The sequence below is a fragment of the Mya arenaria genome, chromosome 8 (assembly GCF_026914265.1).
Source record: "Mya arenaria isolate MELC-2E11 chromosome 8, ASM2691426v1".
Classification (NCBI taxonomy): domain Eukaryota; kingdom Metazoa; phylum Mollusca; class Bivalvia; order Myida; family Myidae; genus Mya; species Mya arenaria.
This window is the reverse complement of record NC_069129.1, coordinates 19,297,821-19,308,638: the sequence shown is the minus strand read 5'-3', so window position 1 is coordinate 19,308,638 and position 10,818 is coordinate 19,297,821.

Genomic DNA, 10,818 nt, shown 5'->3' with positions numbered 1-10,818 from the left:
TGAAAGAAAGGTGCTGAATAGCACAATAGTTTAACCTTATGAGACGATAGTTGATCACTGTAAATAGTTAAGGGCCCACCAGTCATTTAATATACTTGCGTTTTCAGCTAGTAAAAACGCGGTTGCAATGTTGTAATCAGTAATTAATTTTTATGTTTTAAGAAGTTAGTACTCAAACATAAAGTTAATTATACATGTTGTATGTCTTGATTTTAAATACAAGTGTTACTTTAAACGTAGCACCCTTCCGCCCTGTCTTAAATTTGTTCACCAATTTCAGATATGGTAATGTCGACGTCAAACTTTCGCTTAATCGTATTTTATAGCTTCTCTTTATACGTCTGTTCATCTGTGAAAAGCACATTTGAATTCATTTTAGAAGTAAACATTTAAATAATTTCAACTTTTCAAAATTTAAATAAACATGGTTTATTATTGTTATCTTTCCATTTCCTTGCATTTAACTTCTAGTGAAAATAGAACAGGTAAAGGGTATTTGTTATGCATTGTATATTTGATGCATGTATGATCATGTTGTTATAAACTATAAATTGATAATATTTATTAACGTGCGGACCAACACATATACTGTTCAAAATGGTTTCTACAGTTTGTTTCACAATGCGCTACGGTTTTCACTATTTCGCAAGCATTTCCGTCGGCGTCATAAATGCCATTTCAGCGGATTTTGTAAATTTTGCACCAATCTTTTTATAAAAAGGACCATGCGCTGTAGGCCACAGCTTTGTAGATAATATATTCATAATCAAAAATAACGATTATTAGATATATCGGATTACTCACAAGTCTTCATATAAAGCACAATTTTATTATTCGGAAAATTTATTAGAAAGCAAGCCTAGAGGAGTTGATTAAATTACTATTGTATTATGTCGATTGTCAGATGTTTTTATCACATGCCTATTTCCGTTGAAAAATAACAAACATACCTTGGGGTATAACGGCAATACTTGGTAATCGTGTGGCAGTGACTTCACGCAATGAAGTATGGTTTGTACGTGTGACTGAAAAGGGGGACCTGTTGTTTGAAAATAAAACAAGTGTTAAAAACGTTGCTTTAAAATAGCATCCAGTGGTGACAACTTGATTGTTTGTTACGAGTATTCTGATCCTGGAGTACACTTGCTGGATATGAAGGGAAACGTGATAAAAGTAAACCTTTCTCTATTTAACTTTTCTACTGCTATTTTTTTTTAAATTTCGATTACCAACCCTTCAGTTAAAAGATGTTTTATTATTGAATGACAAAAATGATAGTTATTTGAAGACTAAATATATTAAAGTATGTTATACAAATGTGCAATATAATTGATATATCCAAAACATTAAGGGTTATGCTGAAGTATAGACGTACATTCATTGATTGGATGGATTTGCGTCAGTACGTAATTAATAGATGTTTACGGTTGTATGTACCAAGGAGAATTATAGTTGTTGCTAATGTGAAACGATCAAAGAATATGAGGTAACGTGGAAAGCATTTCTAGTATACTTTGAAGAAATACCCTTTATATTATTTTTAGATGTAAAAACATTATTCATGTGTACACTATGAAAAACAAAACACTATATATGCTCTCTCGAAAACAAACAGAATTATAACTCGCCGAGATACTGGACGTCAAAAATATATCACAGAAATATGCGCCTATAGCATAATTATATAAACATTAATTGATATAACCTTAAATATCATAAATAACGACCAAAATTTTCAAAGTTGAAATTAAAGGAACACAATATAGGTTGATTCAAATATTATGTCTAAATTTCATTATTATGTTTCTTTATATGAATCAAAGAAAAACAAACAACATAATAATTATACATATACGACATATTATGATTTAGGTAAAGAAATAATAAAAACAAAAATGAGCGATATTTTGGCGCTTTTTAGCTGGAATTTGTGGCCACGTAGCTATTAATTAAACAAAGGATGTAATGTGTAATATGTACCTAAATCATATGCTTTCTTGTGTTTATTTTTTATTTTTCATTTTTTTAAATGAGTTAAACATGAAAATGCACTCGATTTTCATATACAAATTTACGTTCGAAAAATGATTTTTTATGTCATAATCTTATTTATCTTAAAGCGTTAGTAACGCTTTTAGCCATAAAACATCGATTTTCAACCTTACATATGAAACACTGCGATCTGAACTATTGTCAGCAGGCTTATATCGCTAAAAAAAATTCACATTCTTAAAACAATTGGCTCATTCCAAGGCAAATAAAGTTAAAAAATTGTCAAAACGGCCAATTTGTGAGAGTGCAGCTTTAACACTGTAAACAAACAATGTTTCAAGTATTGCAACATAGTCGGTGAAATGATCGATTTGTGTATGAATTTGTCTTTTAGCATGCTCATATTATATCATATTATATCTTAACATACATGGAAGCATTAACATTTAGTTTCTATCTTTTCCAATTTTGAGGGGGTGCAAATGTACAGTGTTGTGTTGTTTGCTATTTATGTTTCACATGTCCATGTATGCACTAGCGGATCCAGAGGGGGGCGTACCCGGTGCCCCCCCCCCCGTAAAATTCCCCAACCTTACAAAACAATCAAGTATAAATTTATACGAAAATATACAAGCGGTAAGACTTTATTGTAGTTTTATATTCTATCATGATAATGCTTACAACTCTTATGTAATACCTACCCCGCTAGCCCTTGCAGAAAATATTGCCGTATTTTAAACCAGTCCCGCTTTCAATACTTTATTATTCTTTCCGCTAATTCCTAGTAAACAAACATGGATGCGCCCACGAGTGCTAAACGCTTTAAATTCAAACGACGCTGAGTAGCTTTTTCAGAATGAACGAGGAGAAAACCTAATATTTTTATATTACTTATACATAGTTAATAATAATTATGTTATGTATAACATTTGATATTTGATAAAACGTTGTTCTGTTAAAACTTGCTTGCCTTCACTTTTGTAAGTTTACGTCTATTCGAGGCAGTGTGTCTCCTAGAATGAATGTTACAGTTTAAAAAGAAAATCTATGCATATGCACATTGTTCATTGTCATTCAATAATACATGTTTAGAGTTATCATAAAATGATTTTTAAATCAATAACTTGATAAATCAGCCTTTTAACAGAGACCTTAATGTATAATGCAAAGAAACGCAGTAAATCAATCGTGGTGTATTGGATAGAGTGTTAGACTCCTAATCGTGCGGTCACGAGTTCGAGTCAAACCAGAGTATTATTTTTTTTCTAATTCATACGTCGTGCAATTATCAAATTTATCAGAGTCCATTGATTCATTATTTTACAGTAAAGATGATAATGATTGTATCATTCCCCTTTTAGGCTTTTGACCAAAGGTAGTCTGCATCAAGGTGACATCGACAATGGCGGGAACCAGTGCCTCTGCGTAGCCGTGTCGTTTTTAGTTAAAGATGGGATTCCGAAATGCCCAGCTGAAGTCGACGACATACTCCATCAAGGAACGGCTTTGTTCAACTTAATAGGCTTGAACCAAAGTGGCATGACGATACAAGAATTCCCCACAAGTGTATTCATTTTCAATGAATCTTACACCTGCTCCTTTTATGGCCCAAGAAGTGGACTCCTATCTCAAACATCTAACGATGTTGAGAGTTTAACATTTTATGTTAGCTCTGCTTTGAATGATTGCTTTAAGGAAACATCGTCATTGATCATGACACTAGGTAGGTCACCTGGGGCTACTATCGCACTATACAAGTGAATAACACGTTCGTTGTCTTGAATTCCCATAGTCGCGAAGGAAGAGCAGTAGTACTTCAGTTTGGCTCTTTAAATGACTTGTCCAAATATGTAAAAGACCTTGCAGGGTCTATCTCCGCAGACGCCAATATGCCATTCGAAGTAACAGCTACATCAATCATTATAGAAAGGTAAATATGTAAAATCGTCATACCATTCTAATGGAAATCATTTCAAAGGAAATAAAATGATTACGTGAGAAATACATAAATAAATAAATCATATCGGCTATTTGGTTGATACTCTCATATAATAATGAAACAATGCAAATCGTTATTTCAGACAAGAGAGCGTTCTTTCACGTAAACGGGCAAGACACGCGTTTGCATCGGATCCTGTGTCAACATATGAACCCATGACGTCCGCCAGTACAGCAGAGCAGACGCCCACACTTATATCCGAGGCGACGCCCGCTAATTCACCAGTGTCGACGTCAATACTTACCTCCGAGGCGACGTCTGCCAGTACACCAGTGCCTACGCCCATACTTACCACCGAGGTGACGTCCGCCAGTACACCAGTGTCGACGCCCTTACTTACCACCGAGGTGACGATCGCCAGTACACCAGTGTCGACGCCCTTACTTACCACCGAGGTGACGACCGCCAGAACACCAGTGTCGACGCCCATACTTACCTCCGAGGTGACGTCCGCCATAACACCAGTGTCGACGCCCATACTTATATCCGAGGCGACGTCCACCAGCACACCAGTGCCGACGCCCATACTAACCTCCGAGGTGACGTCCGCCAGTACACCAGTGTCGACGCCCATACTTACCTCCGAGGCGACGTCCGCCAGTACACCAGTGCCGACGCCCATACTTACCACCGAGGTGACGTCCGCCAGTACACCAGTGTCGACGCCAGTACTTACCTCCGAGGCGACGTCCGCCAGTACACCAGTGTCGACGCCCATACTTACCACCGAGGTGACGTCCGCCAGTACACCAGTGTCGACGCCAGTACTTACCTCCGAGGCGACGTCCGCCAGTACACCAGTGTCGACGCCCATTCTTACCTCCGAGGCGACGTCCGCCAGTACACCAGTGTCGACGCTCATACTTACCTCCGAGGCGACGTCCGCCAGTACACCAGTGTCGACGCCCATACTTACCTCCGAGGCGACGTCCCCCAGTACACCAGTGTCGACGCCCATTCTTACCTCCGAGGCGACGTCCGCCAGTACACCAGTGTCGACGCCCATACTTACCTCCGAGGCGACGTCCGCCAGTACACCAGTGTCGACGCCCATACTTACCTCCGAGGCGACGTCCGCCAGTACACCAGTGTCGACGCCCATACTTACCTCCGAGGCGACGTCCGCCAGCACACCAGTGTCGACGCCCATACTTACCTCCGAGGCGACGTCCGCCAGCACACCAGTGCCGACGCCCATACTTACCTCCGAGGCGACGTCCGCCAGTACACCAGTGCCGACGCCCATACTTACCTCCGAGGCGACGTCCGCCAGAACACCAGGGTCGACGCCCATACTTACCTCCGAGGCGACGTCCGCCAGTACACCAGTGTCGACGCCCAAACTTACCTCCGAGGTGACGACCGCCAGTACACCAGTGTCGACGCCCAAACATACCTCCGAGGCGACGTCCGCCAAAACTCCAGTGTCGACGCCCATACCTCCGAGGCGACGTCCGCCAGTACACCAGTGTCGTCATTCTCTAGTTCAGCAGATGTTCAGGTGAGTCGAATGATTTGTTACTGTACGCGTTTTAAAATAATAAAATCAGATCTGAGAAAACTTTGCGTTGTCTTCCACGAACTTAAATTTATATTTCTATTTAGGAAATAACATTGATTGAAACTAAGTATATATTATAATTATGCGCAAATGTGTCTATAATGCTGCTTTTATTGCGACAAATATATTATAATATTTAAAAATGAGATTTATATTATTCATGTAACTTTGTTATTGTAATTAATTTCACAGAGTTGCGGTCAGAATGATTATTTGGTCAAGGATATAGCTGATTACACGAGTACCGCAGCACCAGATTCTGTAAATTACTATTTTATAGAGAACCGACAACCACATTCAAGTTTTAACTTTCCAGCGAAAGTGTACAAAAATAAAAGGCGAAAAGATGGTCAGATTAAGAGATACTGCTGTAGGGAATGGTTTAACAAATTTGACTTTATATGTTATTCTGAGAGTTTGTTTTTTCCGGACACTGCACATCGACGTCCCAACTTATTAGTTAAAGACGCATATCGAAATCGGAAAGACGCTGTTACTGATTTAAAGTCTCACAAGTAATGCATATCACATTAACTCAAAAGCAAAGTTGACGGCATTTATAAAAACATTTTGTAACCCTTCAGCAAGGATTGACTTGAATATTGAAGACTGTAATGCAGAAAGAATAAATAAAACAGGAACATATTGAAATCAATATTAGAATGTATTGAGCTGTGCGGTCGTCACGGAATTTCAATGCGGGGTCATCGTGACGATGACACAACCAAAAGTTTAAACAAGGGTAACTTCAAGGCTCTGGTAGATTTTCGAGCCGACTCTGGGGATTCTGGGGATTCAACACAAGATCATCTAGAAAACTGTGCAAAACGCTTCATATACTTCTAAAAGCTCACAAAATGACATTCTTGATTGCATGAAACAGTACTTGCAAAAGTGTATTGTTGATGAAGTGAACCAACAAACGATTGGACCTTATTTTGGTTTTCAATGTGATGAGGTCACGGATAGTTCAAATTGGGAACAGCTAGGCATTGTATTACGCTATACGGTCAATTATAGACCAGTAGAACGTTTGCTTGAATTTGTGATGTGTGAAAAAATAACCGGCGCGGCAATATGTAATAAAATTGTGAAATCCTTGACGGACGCTGGTCTTTATGTTCAATTGTGTAGGTCGCAAACAATGGATGGTGCTGGTAATATGTCAGGAAAACAGGCCGGATGCGCGACACAGTTTAAGTTGATCTCAACAAAGGCAAACTACCATTACTGTTCAAGTCATGATCTTAATCTGGCATTGTGCAAATCTTGTAAAATTAAGGAAATTCAATTCATGCTTGATACACTTAAACAACTTGGTTTGTTTTTCAAATACTCACCAAAACGAAGTAGGCGGGTAAAGGAAGCCATTGCCGATGTCAATTCTAATGTGGCAAAATCTGATCAAATTGCAAAATCGAAATTTCATGTTTTTTTTGTGAAACTAGATGGATAGAAAAAAGTTCTACTTTGCGTGACTTTCACACTTTGTACGAACCGATGGTGGACTGTCTAGAGGCAATTGGACAAACTAAAACTGGCTGGGATACAAAAGCGACAACTGATGCGTACGGCCTTTTGAAGCGTATCACTGACTCGGGCTTTATAATGTGCTTCCAGACAATTTTACACATGTTCGGATATGTAACTGGGTTTAGCAGCAAACTGCATGGCTAAACACTAGACTTCATTGAGGCACATGAAATGGCCAATACTGTCAAAAAAGCTGTGTCTGCTGCCAGAAATATCGATGCTGAAATCATATTTCAAGAGTCGTCTAAAACAGCACAGAAAGCAGGTCTCGATTGAGTACTTTGTTAGAGTCATTTTTAACCCCTTTATAGATTCACTTATTCAACAACTGGACATGCGATTTAATACAATGACTAGACAAGCAAGTTTGGCTCTCTGTCTGTTGCCCAACAACATGACAAATTAACGGAATACTCCGTCAGGTCACTAGTAGACCACTACCAAGATGACATGCCGCAGCCGGAAAAATTCCAGCAAGAGCTGCAGCTTTGGAAACGGACTTGGGGAAATAAAGAAGAAAAGCCGGGAACGATAACAGAAACGCTTTCGGAGACGTGTAATTTCATGTACCCGAACATTATTAAAAATCCAACGTTGATGATGTTAACATCAGTTACATCTGCAAGTGTTGAAAGATCAAATTCATAGATATTCATAGATATTCATGTAACTATAGATAGAGAGGAAAATGTAACTGCACTAAATAGTCCAACTTTTGAAAGGGTCTCCGAACAAAAACTGTACGCTTTTAAAGCTGCACTCTCACGGATTGATCGTTTTCATAACTTTTTTATTTTTTTTGTCTTGGGACGAGCCAATTTCTGCGAAGATCCATGGTAACTAGTCAAATTAGACTGCTGACAAAAAATAGATCGCAGATTTTCATATTTAAGTTCTAAAATTGATGTTTTATGCATTTTCCTTAAACCGTTAGTAACAGTTTTAGCCATAAAACATTAATTTTCGAACGAAATATGAAAATCTACGATCTTATTTTGTTAGCAATCTAGCAATCATTGGTTTGCAGATATTTACGCAAAAATTTGCTCTAGACAAAAGATAAAAAAACGTTGTAAAAATGGTATATCTGTGAGAGTGCAGCTTTAAGAATGCTTGCTATTTTTCCTTGTTCTACGACATGTATTCTACAATATTTGCACGAAGGGCTGTATACGGTTACGAAATGTGTGCGGCCCTACATTGCACGAGAATAGTTTGTAGCCAACTGATCGAGGCTTGTCATTTTGTGTCTTCCTTTTTAAAATAGGGACTGAGGTTTACAATACGAAATTAATGTATAGAAGAAAACTGTCTGTTTATACCACGTGATAAATTGCATTATAAATGCTACGTCGAAAGGCAATATTTTGCTTCGAATGAAGACTTTAAACACAGATAACTTTACTCTTTATTCACCATTTTAAATGAAACGTAGCGCAATCTACACAGCTTACAGAGACCCGACTTTGGTCTTTTACCAGAGTTGAATAGTTAAATTGTTTAGTTTTCTAAAACAGAAAACTTTTCGCAAAGCCTCTGCCTGATGGAACACTGTCAAAACATTTTTTTTGGAAACAGATTTGTCCAAGTTTTTGAAGAAACTTATCACCTAATCAAACTCCAGAAATAAAAAAGCGAAGCACTTTGAGCGGCATAGACTTTCCTTTATTATGTCTAAAATGGTGTAGAAGCAGAAAAGTTATCCTTGTTTTAAGTCTTTATTTTAAGCAAAATGTTGCCTAACGTAGCATATATGATCAATTTATCACATGGTATACACACACTGGAGAACAGACGAAACACATTTAGAAAAAAACCATTATAAACATTCCGCTCGTAGATGCGCTATTCGTGAAATTAAGCTTGTGGTGCTCACTTGGTGAAATACATTGTGATCTTACACCAAAATAAGCAATTATCTGGTGATTTAAACAAAAAGGTTCTTCTATACAAAGCGATGTCAGGTAAGGCACAAACAGTGATATGATTGCATGTTCAGTCATAAGTCGTTTGATAACGTGACGTCACAATAAACGAAATGACGTCACTTTCTCCAAGGCGAGAAGTTTGCAGTCGATGGAGAGGGCCGAATTCATCATAAATACTCATGTAAGTTACTAGTTTAACACTAATCAATAAATTAATATATTTTCAACTGACATCGGACTTATGGTCAATTTGACAATCGTTCAAGGCCCACATATTTTTGTAAGGTAATAAGTATTTTCACATACCCTTTCTCTACTAATAAAAGCCTTTCAAATGATACTAAAAAATGGGACACGAGGCATCCACAATTCATATGTTGATTGAGTATAATGCCTCAATATTACAAAAATACTAAAGTCAAATCTTAATCTCAAACTTAGCTCATTTTACCATATAAAGCATGTTATGACTTAAAAAATACGTAAAATGTGCAATTACAAACATTTTGCGCTTATTTAAAAAAAAAATATTTCTAGAGCAAAAAAGTATACTTCAGTTATTGCTAAACACATTAAATTGTACTCAATTACATTGTTTGCTGTTTAATTATTTCTTTGGAATTATGGCAAAACTTTTTAATCACCATATTCTTTGAGAGAATGCGCTTTTTAAAAGTGTAAGCACATATACGAGTTTGATGTAATGTTGTGAAACGACTTGAGATTGAGATTTAAATTTTACTTAAGTATTTTCGCGATATTGGGGCCTGATACAGTAGAAGTTAGAAGTAACTTAGCTAAGTACAGTTTTTAAATTGTGTTTGTCTTTATTGGAATGGGAATAGGAATGAATTCCGCACGCTACATATACATGAGATGACAAAGAAAAGCTAGTATTTGCTTGTTTTGTGCGAGCTCTCATCCACAGCGATATCTGAAGTCACGATGCACGTAGCGAAACAAGACTGTCCACGCTTCGGGCTTGATTAAATCAACTGCAAAAGTTGTAATGACAGCGGACACAAACACTTGACTTGTTGACATGTTGTGCGGAAGAAACAATGAAGTCATAAAATGATGAACGTGGCGAAAAGAGACTGTCCACCATTCGGGTTTGTTAAAATACATTTCACAGTGTGTGTATACCACGTGGTAAAAGACGTCATATATATGCTACGTCGGAAGGCAAAATTTTGCTTAAATTGAAGACTTTAAACAAAGATTACTTTTCTTTTACTACACCATTTTAAATAAAACAAATGGCAGTTTATACCGCTTTAACACCCCTGCCTTCCGCCCTCGTTTTATTACCGGAGTTTGATAAGGTGATTAGTTTCATCAAATACTTCGTCAAACCTGTTTTCATTTAAGATAATGTTTTTACAGTGCCCCGTCAGACGCCCATTTTGTGAAAATGTTTGTCGAAGTGTTTTGAGAAACTGAACTCTTGATTAAACTCTGGTGAAAGATCGATGGTGGGGCTCTGTAAGCGGCGTAGACTGCGCTATTATTCATTTAAAACGGTGAAATAGTGAAGTTTTCATTGTTTAAAGTTTTCATTCGCAGCAAAAAGTTGCCTTCCGACGTAGCATGTATGACTAAATTTATCACATGGTATACACACACTGCTGCAGGGGACACAAACATCTTGATTCCCCCCATAAAGGTTCAATGAGGGATATATATATATAGAGTGGGTATCTGTTACGAACCCCAAACGCAACAGGGAAAGGGAATCCAGCAACATACGAGTATTTTAAACAGCGACAACGTTTAATTACTAACATTTTAACAAACGTAGTTTC